This window comes from Macaca nemestrina, chromosome 8 (genome assembly GCF_043159975.1).
Source record: "Macaca nemestrina isolate mMacNem1 chromosome 8, mMacNem.hap1, whole genome shotgun sequence".
Classification (NCBI taxonomy): Eukaryota; Metazoa; Chordata; class Mammalia; order Primates; family Cercopithecidae; genus Macaca; species Macaca nemestrina.
The window spans coordinates 96,236,882-96,258,822 of record NC_092132.1 but is presented as its reverse complement, the minus strand read 5'-3'; the positions used below and the strand labels follow the sequence as shown (position 1 = coordinate 96,258,822).

The window sequence follows — 21,941 nt, the reverse complement described above, 5'->3', positions numbered from 1 at the left end:
AATCAATGAACTCTATCAAACATGTCTAATTTAATTATTGGGTTCTATATCCTTGATTCCCAGGAGAAGAGCTGTATAAAAAGTAGGGATTTATGAGCTGTTTAGAAAAAATGTAGTGAAAACAATTAGGTATAACACTCATATAACATTTGTTTTAATTCCATTACTTTGCTAAAAGTTATGTTAATTATAGAGAAAGGAAATATGCTAATTATAGAGAAAGGAATTATAGAGAAAGGAAAAAGGGTGTAGGCAAAGGTCAAGGAAAGGAAGATGGGAAGGACGGCTGGGCAGAGCAAGAAGTTGTGCTGTGAAGTTAGCTCAGTGGAGGCCTCAGCCAGTGTCCTGGGAGTTCTGAGGGTGGGAAGACTCTCAAGATTATCCCTAGTTGGGGTGGGAGGGTGGGAGTTTACATACCCAGTTTGATTAGCGATTGGATGTGACCACACCAGAAGGGGCCTGGGCCTGGGCCTGGCCATGGCTGCCGTAACTCTCCTTAGCTGGGCCATCCCTGTGGAGTGAATGACTAAGGCTGTTCTGCTAGGAGAACTCCAGGCACCTGTGAGAGAAAGTCGTCCATTTCCAAAGGGAGGTCATCACAGCACCTACTGTGGAAGATTATGGGGTAATATGAAAAACACAAGAAATGAGACAGAAAACAACATAGTTGCTTTCATTAAAGCTATGTCGAAACTTGTGTTCTTATGCGTCAACTGCGAGGCAACACAAAGGGATTGGTGAAGCTGAAACTTATTTCTTTGTACTATTTTCATAATTATATGTAAGAGAGTTTAATTTATATGTAACATAGACTAGTCTGAAAGTTTTATCTATAGTCTTTATTCATTTAAGGAGTTTGCTTTCTATTCCTAGATTCTAATAGATTTTTCTTATGATTGGGTATTGAATTTCATTGCACGATTCTGAGATTATTACACAATTTCTCCTCTTTTTTGTCTGTTTATGAGATGAGCTATTATTGATTGAGTTTCTTATTTTAAATCACCCTTGCTTTAAAGAACCTATTTAGTCAGTAGATCGTATCATTTAATATATTGTAGAGATTAATTTGCTAATCAGTTTAGGATATTTATATCAATGCTCATGGAAGGGTTTGATTTGTAAATTTTCCTTTCTTGTCCTTTTCAGGGATATGCTGACCTCATACAAAGTTTACAAATGTGTTCCTATTTTCATTCTTATCTGTAGAGTTTGTGTGAGGTCAATGCTATTTCTTCCTTTAATATTTAAAAGAATTCACTAGTCAGACCATTTAGGACTAAAGTTCTTTTGAGGAAAGGATTAGAAGAATAGTTGATAATAGAAGTATTAAAATTTTTTATTTCTCCTTCTGTTAGTTTTGATCAATTATGTTTTTTTCATAGAATATAAATGCCAAATTATTGGCATACAGTCTATCAAAATGTTATGATCTATCCAAATATCTGTAGGTCTGCAGTGATATTTGCTTTTTCAGTCATTGTATTGATAGTTTCCTGACTCATTTTTAAAAATCAATTTTGCTAGAAATTTATAAATGTTACTGATTATTCCAAATAATCAACATTTGGCTTTTGTGATGCTTGTTTTATATTCTCTAAAATACACTTGTTTTATATTCTCAAAACTCTGTTCTTATCTTCATTAGTATTCTTTTCTACTTTGTGTTAGGTTTGCTGGTTTTTTAGCTTAGTTTTTAATATAAACTTTTATATTATTTATTTTCAGCCTTTCTTTTTTCACAATATATGCATTTAACACCACAAATTTTTCGCTAAAGTGTTGCTTTAGTTGTTTGCAACAAATTTTGATGTTTTGGTGTAATTATAATTCAGTTGAAATATTTCTAGCTTCTGTTATGTGTCATAGATTATTGTTGTGATTTATAAATTACTGAGAAATGTGTTGCTTACTATTTAACAAGTTTGCTATTTTTATAGTTCTATTTTTATTATTAGTGCTTGGCTTCTTTCTACTCAGGGAACATACTCTAATGAAGTCTATCCTTTGATAGTTATTGAGGCTTTCTTTATAGTCCAGCATATGGCCATTTTGTTAATATTCAGTATGTAGATCAAAAGACTACAAATTCTATAATAGTTACATTGTTCTGTATAGATAAATGAGGTGAAATCTCTTAATTGTATATTCATAGCAATGTTACATAATTTCTTGATGCATCAATTTCTTAACTGTGTTACTCAGATTTTCTATATCAATGAAGATCAGTCTTCCTGTTCACTTATTTTCTCGATTATTTCAAGACATATTAAAATCTCCCAAAATGATCACATACTTGTCCCTGTTCCCTTGAATTCCCTAATTTTTGCTGTATTTATTTTGAAACTATATTATGTAGATTTAGAATTATTATATCTACTTATCTGAAGCTATGTTATAGAGATTTAGAATAGTATAACTATTTAGAATAATATAGCTTTATTTACCTTTATGGTTTAGAAGAGTCTTCATCTCTAGAAAGTCTTCTTACCTTTAAGCACACTTTTTATTATATTAGAATAGTGACATAAGCTTTTGAAAAGTATTTTTATTGTTTGCCATTATTTTAGTTTTAAACTTTTTTTTATTTAAAGCCTGTCTCACACATGTATAATTGAGTTAAAGATTTAATATTTTTTATGGCATTACATTGTTTGGGCTTCCTGAGAAGAAGACCATGAGACAAGGATTTTGATATACAGAGTTTATTCAGTGATTATCTTATGCTTCACTGACATGCTTCACTGCATTTTAGTTGGCAAATTAGATAGGGAAGGAGAGGAAGCCACTGTTGGTAATTTGAGCTTAATCTGACCAGGGTCGATGACAGACAGCACAGAAGGCACACCTCATACATAATTTCCACACTCCAAAAAGTGAAGTGTTTAGGCTGTTCATTTTCTAACTCTGAGGAGTCTGGCTGAAGGTTATTCCTGAGAGACACACAGGTGTAGAGTAGGATGCTATAGCCAAAGAATGCCTCCAGCCAAACATGCACAGGGGAAGGAGAGTAGAGACTGGACCATTATAAAAGAAACAGTAAAAGCTGATTGATATGGGCAGATAATTACCACTAGCAGCTATATTCAGTCTGACAATGTTTGTCTTTAGTTAAATTACTTAGAACATTTATATGCTTAGTGTAAATATGTATGCATATAAATTAGTTAAAATTCGCCATATAATGAATTGGGTTTTATTTTACTGATTGTGTTTCTTTCCCACTCTGATATTGCCTTTATGGATTAATCAGATTTTGTTTTTTTGCATTTTCCCCTTGTATTAACTTGTAGTATTTTCTTTTACTCATCTATTCATAATTACCATAGGGAGTAGGATTATATCATGTAACCTTGCCTTGTTAATAGATAATAAAATTATGTTATTATTTCTCAAATAATGTCACAACTTTAGAACATGTTAATGGCATTAATTTCCTCCTAACTTTTACTTAATTGACATTATGCATTTAAATGTTACATATTTTTTCTTACACTGTATACAAAAATCAACTGAATATAGACTTATGTAAGATCTGACACTCTAAAACTTTTAGAAAAATGTTTAGTAGAAAAATTCTATGACATTGGTCTGGGCAATCATATTTTTGGATCTGACCTTGAAAGCAAAAATATACAAATGGGATTACACCAAGCTAAAAAGCTTCTTCACAGCAAAGGTAACAGTGAACAGAATGAAGAGACAACCTCCAGCACAAGAGAAAATATGTGCAAACCATACATATAATAAGGCGGTCATATTCAAAATCTATAAGGATCTCACAGGACTCCGTAGCAAGAAAACAAATAACACAATTAAAAATTGAGCAAAGAACCGGAAAAGAGAATTCTCAAAAGAAGACATACATATAGCCAACAGGTATATGAAAAATTGATCAACATTACTAATCATTAGGAAAGTGCAAATTAAAACCACAATGAGGTTTCACCTCACAGCTTTTAAATGGTTACTATAAAAAAAAGGATAAGTGTTGGTGAGGATATGGACAAAAATGAACTCTTGCACACTATTGGTGGGCATGTACATTAGTAGAGCTATTATGGAAAACAGTAAAGAGGTTTCTCAAAAAATTAAAAATAGAACTATCATATGACCCAGCAATCACACTTTTGGGTGTATATCCAAAGAAAGCAAAAATAGTACATCAGAAAGATGTTTGCACTCCCATGTTTATTGCAGCATTATTCACAATAGCCAAAATACGGAATCAACCTATGGGTCCATCAACAAATGTATGGATTAAGAAAATGTGCTATATGTGCACAATGGAACCCTTAAAAAAAAAAAAGGAAATCCCATGATTTGCAACAAGATAAATAAACCTGTATGACTTTCTGCTAAGTGAAATGAGTCAGTTACAGAAATACACACACTATAATCTCACTCATGTGTGGAATGTAAAAAGTCAAACTCACAGAGGCAGAGAATGGTGGTTACCAAGAGCTTCAAAGTGAGGTGGGGATTGGGAAGATGTTGGTTAAAGATACAAAATTTCAGTTACATAGGAGCAATAAATACAAGAGAACTATTGTACAACAAAGTGACCATAGTAACAATATATTGTAAATTTGAAAATTGCTAAGAGAATAGATTTTAAGTGTTGTCACCACACACACACACACATAATGTTAGGGAGCCAGATGCAGTGGCTTGCGCCTGTAATTTAAGCTCCTCAGGAGGTTGAGGTGGGAGGATCTTTTGAGCCCAGGAGGTCAAGGCTGCTGTGAGCTATGATCCAGCCCAGTAAATATGTGAGGTAATGCATATGTTAATTACCTCTATTCAGGCATTCCATAAGGTACATATATGTTGCAAAACATCATGTAGTATAACATAAATATATACAATTATTATTTGTTAACTGAAGAGAATAAAAAAACACTAATTTGACATAATTTTAAGTCTCATGACTTTAAGTCTCATGCTATTATTGCCTTATAAGTAAATATTTAGTTAATTTTTATTTAAATTTACTCACACATTTACCCACTATATTCCTCATTCTTAACTTCTGAAATTTCTTCTTTTAATCTGGAGTTATATTCCATATGCATAAAATATTCTCCTTGATAGTTCTTTAAAGTCAGATTTAGTTTTCTCAATTTTGTTTGTCTAAAAATAAATTTTTTTCACATTCATTGTTGCAGGATATTTTTATAAGGCATCCATTTCCCAGTTGAGATATTCTCTGACAACTTTCAGGATATCATTATGTTGTCTCCTGGCTCATCAACTGAGAAGTCAGCTGCCAGTCTTATTGTTGCTTCTGTAAAGGAATGTGTTTTTCACATCTGGCTGTGGCACTTACTCAAGGTAAGGACCTATGTGAAGAAAGGCATGCACTTATTACATAACATAATGCTAACTACTTCTCTGATCCAGATATCTTGTTTGAGCATTCAGAATGAAATTAATAAGGTTGAACATTCAAAACCTAATAGTCATCCTCTCCTTTCCTTCTGGGACTCACAATAAACCTATATTACACTTATAGCTGCATCCTACATATCTCTAATATTCTTTTTGCATCCTTTATTGTGTTTTTCTCTGTGTCTCAATTCGTCATTTCTAATGACCCATCTTCCACTTCTCAAATCCTATTTTCTGCTGTGTCTAATCTGCTGTAAGAACACTTTAGTTATTTCTTATCTTCATATATCATTATATTTTTTAAATTTTGGAATTTCAACTTAAAAATAGATTCTAATTAACTGATGAAAATGTGCATCTTTTAATCTATTGTCTACAGATTTTCCTCTATTTTTAAAGTTTGCTTCTCATAGTATTTAAAAGCCATTGGTAGTTCACATTTATAGTTGCATCAAACATAGGCTTATTTTTATTGTCTCTTTTTTATTTTGTTTTCAATCTGTCCTTCTGCCTTTTTTTATAATTAATGCGCTGTTATCCCCCTTAGGGGAAAATCTTTGCTTGTAATGGTGCTGTATTTTTTCTTTTTAATTGATACATAATAATTATATATATTTATGGGTATGTGTGACATTTTAATACATGCATACAATGTGTAATGATCAAATCAGTGTAATTAGGATATACATCACCGTAAACACTTATTTCTTTGTGTTGAAAACATTTCAAATCTTCTCTTTTAGCTATTTTGAATTATACTATAAATTATTATTAATTGTAGTCACCCTACTGAGCTAACACTAAAACTTCTCCCTTCTATCTAACTGTATGTTTTTACCCATTAACCAGCCTCACTTCATTCCTCATCCTCCATTTCCAGCTTCCAATATCCAGCATGAGATCAACTTTTTTAGCTACACATTTGAGTAAGTACATGTGTCCTTCTGTGATGACATGACAAGAACTTGTGTCTATCTGTCTTTCTGTGACTGGATTATTTCACTTAACATAATGATTTCCAGTTCAATCTGTGTTGCTGCAAATGACAGGATTTCATTCTTTTTCAAAAGTGAATAGTATTCCGTTGTTTATATCTACCACATTGCCTTTATTCATTCATTCATTGATGGACACTTAGCTCGATTCCATACCTTGGCTATTGTGAACAGTGCTGCAATAAACATAGGGGTTTACATACCCATTAGTGGGACTACTGGATAGTATAGCCATTCTATTTTTAGGCTTTTTTTTTTCCTTTTAGAAATATCCGTTAAAAAATGACTGTGATAATTTACATTCCCACCAACGGTGTCTAAATAGTTCCCCTTTTCTCTGTATTCTTTCCAGCATGTTTTTTTTTTTTTTTGTATTTTTGATGATAACCATGCTAATTGGGCAAGATGATATCTTCTTGAAGTTTTGATTTCCAGTCTTCTGATAGTTATTGATGTTGAGTATTTTCTCATATACCTGTTGACCATTTGTATGCCTTCTTTTGAGAAATGTCTACACATGTCCTTTGCCCACTTTGTAATGGGATTCTTTGTTTTCTTGCAGTTGAGTTGTTTGAGTTCCTTGTATATTTTGTGTATTACTTCCTTGTTTGATGAATAGTTTACACATATTTTCTCCCATTTTATAGATTGTTTCTTCACTCTGTTGATGGTTTCCTTTGCTGTGCAGAAGCTTTTTAAGTTTAATATAGTCTCATTTGCCTATTTTTTTTTTTTTTAGTTTGCCTGTTTGGTTGCCTTTTGAAACATTAGCCATAAAGTTTTTGTCTAGACCAATGTCTAAGGTATTTTCCCATGTTTTCTTCTAGTGGTTGTATAGTTTCAGGCCTTACCTGTTAGCTTTTAATCCATTTTGAGTTGATTGTTGTATGTGGTGAGAAATAGGGGTCTGTTTTCATTCTTCTGCATAATAAGTTTTCATTGCATGCTGTGCATTACATACAAAAACTTTAGAATGTTATCTTTCTTTAGAGAGAGTTTGCTCTTCCCTAGGTGAGTGTGATAAAGGAGGATGCCATCACCTTTGTCCACTCAGGGATGTGTGCAGTCAAAGCTGGTCTGTATGCTTGATATAAAACAAGTCTGCCTCTTATTTCTGTTGTCCCTCTATAGTTTTAATTAAGAGTCTCATATTTCCTCAAGGTCTCCATTCTTTGTGCTTTCTAACTACATAGATTTTTTCCCTCAAGGCTTCTAGAAATTATGTTGCACAAACTCAGGATAAATGTGGCTGCACAAATCAGATCCCCTCTTGAAGTTTGTTTCCTCTCTCCAGCTTCCTCTGTCTCACCAGCTCTCTATTGATTTTGAATAGACGATTTCATACTTTACCTGGCTGTCCTATGTGTGCTTCATAAGAGTGGTGGTCTCCTACTAACTACTCTGTCCTGACATGGATGTGCAAGCACAGATTTATTTTATGGTTATTATGTTTGCATCATGCCCTTATAGGTATCCATTTAATAATGTGCAATCAGGCAAATTCTACTTGAGTCTGGCAAATAGTTGGCCAGAAGCCATTACTAGTAATAGCAAAAGAATTTCATTTTACATTATCTATAATTAGGTTGCTCTTTAATTAGTTTAGTATGATATTATAATTATATGTGAATTAAATTATTGGTAATAACTTATTTTATTATTTTTAAATTTAAAAAATCACCTCAAATTGTCTTATTTAAGTATATGAACTAGGAAAATCCTAAAAGACAGTTGTGCTCTAGAACTCTTGAATTTAGACCGTCTATAATCAGGTAAATAACATCAGTAAAGAAACACTGCCTAAATGATACCTGATAGAAATGTACTGATGTGGAGAAGAGAAGTGGAAAATTGAAGGGGAAGCTTTCTTTTTTAATAAGAAGATAATAAAATTGGAATAAGAAACAACAGAATGGGGAGTATTTTATAATACTGAAGAGAATAGAAATGTGTTGCATTGGAGAAGATATTTTAAGATCAGAAGTGAACATATTAAGTGTTTCGTTAGAAGGTTTTAAAGCATAATTATGGCCAGGTGTGATGGCTAAAGCATGTAATCCCAGCACTTTGGGAGACCAAGGCAGGAAGATCAACTGAGGTCAGGAGTTCGAGACTAGCCTGGCCAACATGGTGAAACCTTGTCTCTACTAAAAGTACAAAAATTAGCCGGGCGTGGTAGCACATGCCTGTAATCTGGGATAGTTGGGAAGCTGAGGCAGGAGAATCGCTTGAACCCAGGAGGTAGAGGTTACAGTGAGCCAAGATCACGCCACTGCACTCCAGCCTGGGCAACAGAGCAAGACTCCATCTCAAAAAAAAAGTGTAATTGTATAAATTTTGCAAGGTTAGAAATATCCCATATGATTAAGGTATAATCTACTAAGTCAGTAAATTTAAGAGAGTCCCAACTTGCCACAATATGGGGCTTCTACCTCATTATATGGTGTTAGAATGAGGAAATGCACATAGGCTATAATTAGGGAAAAAGCGACCTGAGGAGAAGTTGGAGAAACGTTTACATGTGGTAAATGATGATACCGAAAGAGAACAGACATATGTATATTAATTAAACAGTTTAGTTTTGAGCCCTTCAGTGCTGGAATTTTCTGAATAATGGAGATGTGTTGTCTTCCTCACTCTTGTATTTACAGTTTATGCAAATAAACTATGTGTTTGTAAATCAACATTTCTTACCAGTTCAACATGATGTCCTTACCTCTTGAAGGGAAACTTGAATTGGAAGAGAAAATTATAATTGCTAGAGACAGCAGTGGTTATTTTAATAATCCCTTTCTGTGATGGATGCTACTCTATTATGTACATTAAATAATTGTCTCCTCACAACAACCCTAGGCATCTGTGTTACAGATGAGGAGACAGAAGCATAGAAAGGTTAAAACTTGCCCAGGGACAACAAGTTAATGCAAGCACTGGATGTCCAGAGGAAGCACTAGATGTCTCCTCTGTTTGGAAATATCTTTCCCAAGATGTATTTTCTGGTCTCAGCTTAAATGTTAATGCTCAGGAGGTCTTCTGTGAACACTGTCTGAAATAACTGCCTCGTCTGCCACTATCACATCATTGTATTTCCATTCTCTACACAGCATTTCCAGTAAAAAAAAAAAATTGTTTTTATTTGCTTATGTGATTAAGTTTTCTTTGTTAATATTATATACCTGCTTTATTTATTGTCATAAAATATGAGACATTTCATTTCTTGTTTCCTTCTGTATCCACAATAGGTACTTAATAGGCACTCAACAAATATTTGTTGAATGAATGAATGAATGTCAAATTGGTCAGTTGGCTTGGGTACTGCAATTGCAGTGTCATGCTGCCATTATAATCTTTCTTATTAGCCACAATTGGCAAGAAAAGCAAAGGACACCAAATGGAACTCAGGATAGGTAGACAGGGGAATCAAGGAGGATTATTCCTCTCTGGGTTGTGTGCCAAAATATGAATACTTCATTGTTTAATAAGCGCAGTAGGTCTAATGGTCAATATGGTTCCCCTTTGCACTAGAATTATCTTTTCACTGGAATCAAAAGAAGGCAAGACACACTTCCAAACTGAGATTAGTAAGTGGGAAGTTGGCACAAGATGTATTTTTGAATGAGCAATATTTTTCCAGCATATTTAAAATACAGAAATGGATCACCAGAGACACTGCTTAGTGTCTCACAACCAGGAGCATACATGCTGGTGTCAGACAGACCTGCCAGCCCTGTGCTTTACTGAGTGTGTGACCTCGGGCAGGTTACCTAATCTTCCTAATTACATCCTTGTAAATTGGCAGCAGACGGCATGTTTGCTAAGTCTTCACGGTTGTTTTCATAGCCCTCTCTTATGTGATAAACTATGAGGGTTTTTATAATCTACAATAGACATTTCAGGAAAAGTTGATGTTCAGATATAATTCAGTAAAAATCACTGTCAAAGGGGGTAAAAAAGAGTTAGATACAAACCACAGAAATTTGAACTTGGGGTATCACTCAAAGAGCATTTCAAATGGGAGAAAAGTGAAAAAACAATGCTTTCGTGTCTTCTCATTTCCCATCACTTTACTGGAGGAAGATGAAGTCTCATAAAACTGCAAATGGAAAATAATATATCCTGTCAGGCTTGGCTAGGTATTGGGCAGTTAAATGTCAGCTCAAAATATTTATCTTAGAGCATTTCCTAGTGATTTATTCCTTGCAGAAGTGCTATGTGTAAGTATAGTAAAAAAACAAACAAAAAACCAAAAAACAGAAAACCCTTTGATATGTTGTCTTTTGTCATAAATACATCTTCTCTCTCATTTAGCAACATTATACCTTCCCTTTCATTCCTGTTTCTCACTTTCTTTTATGTCTGAGTCTTCTAGGTTTTATCTCGAACATCCCTACACTTGGTAATTGGATGTATATGTCTGAGTTTTAATATATACTGATGATTGTGCTATATTTTGAAATAGCATGAAAAAATATGGCTCATGATTGCCACTTAAGATGCCCAAAATGCAGGTCAAGCTTCATGAAGCACATGCAAAACTGAAGAGCGAGGAGGGGAGCGACAGTCTAGTGGAGATTGATAATCCCCCTTTGCTGAAGAGCAGCACAGCATTTCAGATTGTAGGCACAGGCTTCAGCAGGCCCAGAGCTTATCACCTAAGCCTGTTGCTTTTGCATGAGCTCTGGAGAGTCTGTTAACTTTCTGACTCTTAGTGTCCTTACGTGTAATAGAGTAGATGTTAATACAGTTACATTAGTGAATGACATGAATGAAGCACTTCGTTTGGTATCTGATTCTTGTAGCTGCTCAATAACTAATATCAATTGTTATTACTTTGAATCCCAGTTACTCCAAAACTTCTGGAATCAGTAATAATTTGTGTGTGTGTGGTTTAAATTCTGCTTGTGTGTTCAAGCCACCTATGTATACAGGAGAAATAATTGCCTGTGCTGACCACTGAGTCTAGAGTCCCGTTCAGGCCCGCATGACTATTTTGGCCTTTGTCTCAATTCTGCCAAGGATGGATTTTGCTGCGTGGAAAAGAGGGCTACTATTTACGTGTATGGCACTCCATGGATTTGCACAGTCTACAACACTCATCTACGTGCATGGAAGCCCCCTTAAGAGTGCACTTTCTGGATGGCAGTTGGGCTTCTCTCAGGGAGCAAAGACACACTGTGTCTCTTCAACTACGAAAGAAAGTAGCCAGAAATGTCCATGCTTAGTGGGCTGTACCTGAAGTTTATGCCATGTGTAATAGATATTCCTTAGGCAGAAAATAATTTATAGAGCTCAGATTTTTCATGTTGTCATATGAAAACATGACATGTTAATATGTCATATATAAATTATATGTCATACCATATATTACATGATACATGATATAATACCTATGGTTTTTTATATTGGCAGAAAAAATAGTCATATAGAATAAAGAAATATATTAGTAGGTGACAGACAGCAGGTGAAGTACTGAGGTGTGTTTTGAAAAGCACATTTCTATTTAAATGAAAATATATGATCTCATAAGGGAATTCAAAAGGACATAAATTCTTTCACTTCTTTGATCAAAGGATCACTGTAAAATGATCTTTACAAATTGGCATGAGTAGACCAGTTACACACAATTTTGCACTTTTAAATTTGAAGCTCTCATAGAGGCTCCTTCAACTTTTGTCTGTAAATCTCTCAAGGGTAGAATCTGTGTCTCCTTTTAAGGGGTGATAATAAATATGTTTATGATTAATATAATTAATTGCTGACATGATTAATGATATTCAATAAATAGTTGAGTTAATGAATTATTCAAAATGGTTATTTAATAGTTGTGTCTGGTATATTTTAAAAATAATATTTGTTCAAAAACTATCTGTATGTCCTTCACTGATTTTACTGAACAGACAATTAATTATATATCAATTATGATGTGTCAGGTAATGTTCTATGCCTCTCATATGTATTAACTGGTTTAATTCTTATGATAACCAGAAAGTAGAAAGTAGGTGCTTTTATTAACTTATTTAACAAAAGAAGAAACTGAGGAACAGAGACTCTAAATTCTTTGTCTAAATTCTCATGACAGTAAGTAGCAAGCTGGAATTTACACCCACGCAGCCCCACTCCAGACTCAGTGCCCCTCTAGCAGCTCAGCTCCCTTCTGCGGATGCCAACTAAGAAGGACCACCCTGAAGACACTGGATTTTGAAATGTCATCTACTCTCCTTAAAAAATACAGTCTAATTTACGGTAATTTCTTATGCATTGGTTCTCATAAGCCAGTCATATAATTCCTTCTTGGGAGGTATTTGAGGATGAGGGAGATTTAACATTTTTTTCTGCCGGTATTTGGGTCATGCCAAATATGTCTATGTATAGCACAATTCCAGAGGACAAATCATCACATTTAATTTCATTTTTGGTGCATAACTGAGTCCTGTCTCTCCTACAGAGTTTTGGGGGTGGTGGTGGAGGGAGTGGAAACTTCTAGGAAACATTTGTATAGAAACTTCAAGGGGCTGGATAAGGTAGGAGAGAAAAAATAATGCTCATTTTTATGGACACCAGGTGCCTGAAATGATTTTCTGATTAAACTAACGATTCATGCTGTAGACTTGTGTGTTCAAAAAAAAGTTGCTTTGGTAGCAAGCAACAACCATGTTTTTCATAGTCATCTTCAAATGAGACAAGATATAAATATTCTTAATATTTTTAAGATACTAAGTTATCTCATACAAGTTACTTTATCTTCATAGCACTTTACCAGGATTATCCAAAGAAATCATGAGTATTTGGTGAAATTTTCTCTATGCTTACTTGGTGGGAGAACTCCTTTACTTTTAGTAAGTGATATCATAATCGCTGATATGTCTTTGCAAATACATGCTTTTTAAACAGAATCTTCTCTATTCTAGTTTTAAAAATTATTTTAGACTTATCATAACGCTTTCTCTATTCTCACATGTAACATTTTTTATTTAGGAAACAGGCATGAATGCCACTTTTGTCCTTTTGCTTTTTATAAAAATAGCATTTTTATGTCTCTTTTTTTTTGCTGAATTCGTGGGTGAAGATTTCTCTTCGTAACAATAATGTGTTCCGCTGCCTTAGAATTCTATGACATCTAAGAAATATCATGTATTTATAGCAGTTTCAGTAATAATGATACCTCACATGTAAGTGCTATCTTCAGTGAGTCAGGTACTGCAGAGAGCACCCTGCATATGCCATATAAAACAATCTTTTTTTTTTTTTTTTTTTTTTTTTTTTTGAGACGGAGTCTTGCTCTGTCGCCCAGGCTGGAGTGCAGTGGCCGGGTCTCAGCTCACTGCAAGTTCCGCCTCCCGGGTTCACGCCATTCTCCTGCCTCAGCCTCCGGAGTAGCTGGGACTACAGGCACCCGCCACCTCGCCCGGCTAGTTTTTTGTATTTTTAGTAGAGACGGGGTTTCACCATGTTAGCCAGGATGGTCTCGATCTCCTGACCTTGTGATCCGCCCGTCTCGGCCTCCCAAAGTGCTGGGATTACAGGCTTGAGCCACCGCGCCCGGCCATATAAAACAATCTTTAAAGGTTACTCTTGTTATCCTATTTTTACAAACAGAGAAACAAACCTTAGAAGTAACTTACACAAGGTTTTGAAGACAGTAAATTGCAAAGCCAAAGGTTTATCTCAGCCTCCCCTTCAATAGACATACCCATTTCACACCTTAACATTTGGCAATATTTTTACATTCTTTGTCCTTTTCATTTCCATAAAGTGTTTTGAGAGATAGGAAGTGCATTGACTAATAAAGAAACTGAGGTTCTGTGAGGTTCAGTGATTTCCTCAAGTGAACAATGCTAGAGAGGTAGTTAAAAACCTGTGTGCTAGTAACCATTGACCTTTCTCCTTAAAGACAGAAGTGAAAAGTTTGAATTATAATTGCCCTTATGTGCCATGCATTCTCTCTTTATATCACAGTATTTTCAAAATCCATTCATTCATTCATTGAATACTATTTTCATCTAAAATGCCATGAACTATGGCAGTCACTAGACTTATAATGAGTCACATAGCCTTGTTTCAAAGCGTGCATGTTCTAGTAGGCATGAAAAGCATACAAACAGCTATAAATAAAGGGTTTTGTGTTGGAGGTGTACACACAGCACTGTGAACACATTATGTGCACTTCACTTTGAGTCAACTCTGTGCTACATGCTTATACTAATTTTATCTTACCCTGTAATGTGTCAGCTAAGGAAGTGACAATCTGCAGAAAAAGATATCAATTGTCATTACATATGCTCCTAACAACAGAACTCCAAAATACATGAAGGAAAATTTGACAAAAATGAAGGGAGAAATAAACAATTAAAAATGAATAGTTGGAGAGTTCAGTATCCCAGTTTTAATAATCAATCAGATTACTAGGAAGATAATGAAGAAATTGAATATTTAAACAATACTATAAACCAACTGAACTTAATAGACATCTAGAGAACCCTCCACCAAATAATCCCAGAATATGCATTCTTATCAAGTGCACATGGAACATTCTTCAGGGTAGGCCATATTATATTTAGGTTATAAAATAAATCTCAGTAAGCTTAAAATGATAAAAAATAATGTTAACTATCTTCTCCAACTACAAAGAAAATAATAGGAAATCAATAAGAGCAAAAAAATGGGAAACTCACAAATAGGAAACTAAAAGTATACTCTAAGAAACCAATGGTCCAGAGAGGAAATCAAAAGGGAAATTAGAAGATACTTTGAGATAAGTAAAAATGAAGACACACATATCAAGCCATACCAAAACTTATGTGGTTCTGCTAAGGCAGTGCTTAAAGAAAAAAAAATTATACTTAAATGCCTAATTAAGAAAGGAGAAAAACTTAATCAACAACCTAACTTTTTAGATAAGACCCTGAACAGATAAGAGAAAACTAATTCTAAAACCAAATGAAAAGAAGTATAAATATTAAAGTGGAAATTAATGAAATGGAGAACAGAATAAACAGCTGAGAAAAACCAATGAAAACAAAGTGACTTTTTGAGAAGATCAATGAAATTTACAAATTTTCAGCTACATGAACCAAAAACAACAGAGGGAAGTTTAAAACTACTAGGATCAGAAATAAAAGAGAATACATTACTGCTAACCTTACATGAATAAAAAGAATTACAAAGGAATACTATGAATAATTGTATGAGTCAAGAAGAGATAGACAATATGAACAGATGTATAAGAAATAAAGAGATTGAATAAGTAATTAGAAAAAAGAAACTACCCATATAGGCTTTTCATAGGAAAGACCAATTCCATGCCAAATGATTAAGCAAGAAGTAGCACCAATCTACCAAATGCTTCTCCTGAAAAAATGAGGAAGAGAACACTTCCTAACTCATTCTATGAGGCCAGTACTACAATGAGACAAAAACTCTCGCAAGATACAAACATTATAGAGTTCTTTTTAATATAAATATGGATGCAAAAGTCCACAATAGAATACAATTGACTCTTGAATAACGTAAGGGGTAGGGGTGCTGATTCACTGTGCAGTTGAAAATTCACATATAACATTTGACACCCCCCAGCTTCTGTTGATCAGAAGCTTACAAATAATAGTCAATTAACACATATTTTGTACGTTATATGTATTATACACTGTATTTCTTACAAGGAAGTAAGTGAAAGGAAAATGTCATTAAGAAGTCATAAGGAAGAGAGAATATACTTACAGTATTCTACTGTATTTATCAATAGTGTGAGTTTACATAGTCTGTTTACTAGACAAGTTGTCTGTCTGAAATGGCAGGTAGTTACAGCTACAGACTTCGATCTACAGTACACATCAAACAGTTCAACTTTTTATTTGAATGCCATGACTTTTCTTTGCTTCTTGGAAGCACTTCCAGTATCTCTAGTGGCACTTTGTATGGGTCCCATGGTGTTAAAGTTTATACTGTTGCACTAAACATGATGAAAAAGACCCGACAACCAGGAAAGATCACTTTATACTGTCATGTGCAATTTCCTAGAAAAAATGAACTGCTCACACAGAGATGATGAGTGTCGCAAGGTGTTTTAAGCAGATACAACACTTGAGCTTACCATGATATCAACAGGAAGTGGCTACGAAATGATTACAGTGGTACAGTATGTAATGTAAATATGCAGTAATTATTTAATACTGCTTATATTTGTTTACATCTCTCTTGACTATGAATGGCATTACGTCTGATCTGTAAGCATTTGTGTGCAAAAGTCTTAGTAAATGTTAACATTTTATAATAGATTTGTGTATATTTTATAGTAGTAAATCATAAAATAGGCTAATAGCTACATATATTTTAAGCATTCGTGACATATCTAACTTTTCCTTTTTTTTTTTTTTGAAATTTCTAGGCTACACAGTTTGAGAGCAGATTTTTGTAAATTGTCACAAAATTCCAAAAATGTCCAATGTATTTATTGAAACAAATCTATGGATACAAAATCCTAGAAAAATCTTACTCTAATTTCTAACATATGAAAATTAATGCAATATACAATAGAATAACAAACAAAAATCACTTGACTTCTTTAATTGCAGAAAAAAGATTGGACAAAATCTAACACGATTTTATGACAAAAGTATTGAACAAATTAGAAATAGAAGGAAACATCTTCAACCTGATAAAGGGTATCTATGAAAATCCTGCTGCTAACATTATACTTAATGATGAAAGATGGAATATTTTTCTTCTAAGTTTAAAATGACAAATATGTTCATTCTAGTCACTTTTATTGAACATTTTATTGTATTCGTTTCTCCAGAGAATTAGTCAAGAAAAAGAAATAAATTTTTCTATATTGGAAATAATTGAAACTATCTCTATTTTCAGATGACCATGACCTGGGATATGGAGTCCACTCAAAAATAATCTGAATGAATAAACAAATTCTGCAACGTTGAAGAATACAAGGTCAATAAAAATAATTAATTATATTTCAATGTGATACGATAAAAATCTTAAAATTAAGAAAATAATTTCATTTAGAGTAGAATAACAAAAAAATATTTTAAAATAAATTTAATCGTGAGATAAAAATTGGTACCCTGAAAACTACAAAAACATTCCTGTACAATATTAAAGGTCTAAATAAATGGAAAATCATCTTGTATTCATGGACCAGAAGATTTAATAATTTGAAGATGGCAATACTTCCCAAATTGACACACAGATTTGATGCAATGCCTGTCAGAAATCTAACTGACTTTTTTGGAAATTGAAAACTGATTGTAAAATAAATGGAACTGCAGGAAATATGGAATCACCAAGGAATATTGAAACAGAAGAACCAAGTAGGAGAGTGTGAAATACCCAGTCTCATATCTCATTACAAAACAAAACCAAACCAAACAAGGCATTGGCACAAGAATAGACCTATAGATCAATGGAACAGAACTGAGACCCCAGAAATAAAACTAAGTGATCAGCCGACTTTTTGCAAGCTTGCCAAGACAATGGAATGGGGAAAATATTTTTTTAATAGACATCACAGGGATAATTGGATATAAACATCCAAAAGAATAAATTTGGATGCTTATCTTGCACCATACACAAAAATAACTGAAAATGAATTCAAGGCTATAACTATTAACTCAGAAAAAAAATGAGCTACATTTTCATGATCCTAGGTTTGGCAAAATACTCTTAAATATAACTCCAAGAAAACCCCACCAAAAAACCTGGATAAATTGAACTTCATCAAAATTAAACACTTTGGGCTTCAAAGGGCATCATTAATAAAATGAATAGACTTACTACAGATTTTGAGGAAATACTTGCATATCATATATCTGGTAAGCAAATTGTTTCTAGAGTAATATATAAAAAAACTCTTACAACTCAATAAGGAGAAGACAAATAACACAAACTAAAAATTGGCAAAGGATCTGAATAGATTTATCTCCCAGCAAAATCTACAAATAGCTGATAATCACATGAAGAGGTGCCTGGCATCATTAGTCATCAGGAAAATGCAAATCAAAAACCACAACTAGGCACTACATCATACCCACTAGGATGGCCAGAACCCAAATGACAGATAATAGATATCAGGAAATATATGGAGAAATTGGAACCCTCATACGCTGTTGGCAGAATTTGAAATGATACATCCACCTTGTAAAACAGTTTGGATGTTCCTCAAAGGATTAAACATAGAGTTACCATGTGATCCGAAAACCCTACTCTTTGATACATACATAAGAAAAATGGAAACATATATTCACACAAAAGATGAAACATGCATGTTTATAGCAGCATTATTTATACAGTCAAAAGATAGAAACAACCTAATACCTGCCTACGGTTGATGCTGATAAACAAACTGTGATCTGTCTACACAGTGGAATATGGGTGCAGGGCTTCTTTGAATTGATACACATGTCCTAAATGTCCTCAACTGCAGTGATGGTTGCATGATTCATGAATATACCAAAATCAATTGACTTGTTAACTTTCTAGTATGCGAGTCATATTTTAATGAACCATTAAGAAAATTTAAAAACATAATGAGTAGGAGAGACCTTCATGTTAACAAGACGAGAGGCTGCCAGGCCCAGTGGCTCACGTCTGTAATCCCAGCACTTTGGGAGGCTGAGAGGAGCAGATTGCCTGAGCTCAGGAGTTTGAGAACAGCCTGTGCAACATGGTAAAACCCTGTCTCTACTAAAATACAAAAAATCAACCAGGCATGGTGGCGGCACCTGTAATCCCAGCTACTCAGGAGGCTGAGACACGAAAATTGCTTGAACCTGGGAGGCAGAGGTTGCAGTGAGCAGAGATGGTGCCACTGCACCCCAGCCTGGGCAACAAAACAAAACTCTGTCTCAGAAAAAAAAGAAAGAAGAAGAAGAAGAAGAAGAAGAAGAAGAAGAAGAAGAAGAAGAAGGAGAAGGAGAAGGAGAAGGAGAAGGAGAAGGAGAAGGAGAAGGAGAAGGAGAAGGAGAAGGAGAAGGAGAAGGAGAAGGAGAAGAAGGAGAAGGAGAAGAAGAAGAAGAAGAAGAAAGAAGAAGAGAGCCTTGACGTGGGTGGAGCAGCTGAGGTGCAGAGTAGGGAGTGTGGGGAGGTGAGCAGGTGGCAGCAGGTTCCCAGAGGCCTCATGTCTGTGATAAGGAGTTTAGAGATTATTCTGAGAAGGATGGGATAAAATTCGAACATTTTTAAAAAGGGAGTGACTTAATCAGCTTGGTATGTTATGACAGACTCAACATGGAGAAAGAAGGATGGTTTGACAAGCGGCCAGGTTGCAGGCAGGAACACTGAAGAAGTAATCCAGGAGAGAAGTGATGAGGCCTAAATGTCAGCAAGGAGACAGAGAAGAACGGTTTAATTATAGGAGATTTAAGACATTAAAGAATCGGGCCCTGCTGATGAGGTCAGGGATAAGGAAGACTGGATAACCTGGGGCTCTGAGGACTCCTGCAGGTGACAAGCTGAGTGATGACTCCCTTCCCCAAGGGTGTGGCATGGGAGTCGGAGGTCACCTGCAACCCCCACTTGGCTCTTTGTCGGGATCTAGAAACCAAATTGACACCAGACAGATTAAGAAAACAAAAACATATCTAGATTTCATTAGTTTTACGTGTACATTAGGCTCTTCATAAGAGTGTAAGGTCTGAATAAGTGACCAAAAACAAGATGTTTTTATACCTTTTAGACAAAGAACAATACATTTGAGAAGAAATGACAGAACAAAGAAAATCTGGCTAGGGCAACGAATTTCTAGGGGATTGAACTAGGAGATATATGGAAGTGGGGTGTAAAACTAGCGGAAGATAAGAGTTATTTGGACAAGTATAATTATTCAGATACATTGCAGTCCCCAGTTCTCAGTCTCTGGTGATAAGGGCTATTTTCTTGCCCTAATATGAGGAGGGCACCCCTCCCAGAGGAATCTTTATGGCTTGCTGCATGTAGGAAGAACAGTGAGCTCACTCTGTCAGAAACTACAATTTCTCTAATTTTTTCAGCTTGAAGTAATCAATATCCCAATTACGCACATTTTGGGATGGTAAGTTCTTCACTTCTTCAGTGTACTTGCTTGCTCCCTTAGGGTCTAGGTGCATTATCTTCTGTGCCTTAATTGCTGCTGCTACTTGGGAGAATTTATTCTTCGGTTTGTAGCTCATCTGTGAAGGGAATTGAAGAAGGGGACGCAGTAACATTTAGGTAAGAAAGTGGATGGGAATCAGTGACAGGCATTATATTGAGTAACTGCTTACAAGTCAGTACAAGTCAGTAAGAAACAACACTGCGTATTGGCAGCCTTAGATTGCTTTCTGTGGCAAAGAAAAGAATCAGTGATTCTAGTTATACAGCTTTATTGGAAAATCTGTTCTTAGAAAACTGTAATCAGAAAAGTACATTCCTTTAAGTTAGTTTTTCAAATCTTTAAGGCAGCTTGCAGTACTTTAAAAATTAACACACATATTTTATTGAACTAGCAGCTTATACATTGATTTTGCGTACATATTTCAATTAGTAATTCAAAGAAAACCTTTGGTTTGAGCACACTCAAATAATAATAATATTATTATGACTACTAAGTTCCAGAATAGGAAATTGAGATTAAGAGATATGAAGAGACTTCAGCTACTGAGTGGTGAAGTCAGATTTAAAGTTCATGTCTTCTAGCCAGAAACTCCATGTTGTCACACTATTTAGGTGATAGTTTCCTGTCCCTACCCATCCTATGTATTTTTATTAGCCAAATGTTTATTCTTTTAAAATAAATGACAATACCACAAACACAGGGTTGTGTTTGTCTTTAAAGTAATCTAAGAGTCGCTTAAATCTATAGTCTCAGAAACTTCTTTATTGTTGCCCTGTGTAAGGCAATTTAACATCCTTTAGCTCGCCATCATGTAGCTATGTTTTGTTTTCTTAGGAACGCTGTAATTAGGTCTATTATTGGTATTACTTGCTTTTCTCTGTCCACTTTCACTATGTAGGCAGAAAACTGAGCTCTTATTATGAGAAATAATTTCCATGGAGATTAAGCTCTACAGTAGTTTTATAGATATTGAGTCGAGAATAACATGTTTTACAGATTGAGGAATCAGGCAAGTGGGTAAAAGAGAGGTCTTCATAGTTTTCTCTTTAACCAATAATCAGGGTTTTGAAGATAAATAATGCTTTAAAGTTTGTACTGAATACTCCTTATGAAGTTTTGTGTCAAGAGTGGGAGTCAGAGCTTTAGTGTTGCATTGTGAAAGTCAAGAATTACAATTTTTACCAAAATATAGATCATGATGGACTGATAAAATGCAAAAGCAAGGACAGCCAGTTTTCCAGCTGACAGAGTTTCAAGTGGAGGCAAATTAGGCCTATAATATATTGCATCCTGAAATAGCTAGATGAGCCTTTCTTGGCCAGTGATAAGTCTATGAGAACCCAGGCAATTATTTCCAGGCTGAAAAGTGAGATGACTTTGAAATGTATGAGCCTCACTGGCTGCACATCTCATCCGTGCCCACATCCTGTGCATTATTGTCCTAAGGTTTTCTGGAAATTCTTTCTTTTTTC

At 34.6% G+C, this 21,941-nt stretch overlaps 1 long non-coding RNA gene across 1 annotated transcript in view; it reads right to left on the bottom strand.

Annotated features, from left to right (window-relative positions):
• Positions 1 to 423: 423 nt before the first annotated feature.
• LOC105495672 (uncharacterized) overlaps positions 424 to 21,941 on the bottom strand; it is a 63,248-nt gene continuing 41,730 nt past the window's right edge. The window contains exons 4-5 of the long non-coding RNA XR_011606527.1: positions 20,417 to 20,545; positions 424 to 608 (exon numbers count right to left, since the gene is read on the bottom strand). This is a non-coding gene — a long non-coding RNA (uncharacterized lncRNA). The remainder of the gene's footprint in view (positions 609 to 20,416; positions 20,546 to 21,941) is intronic.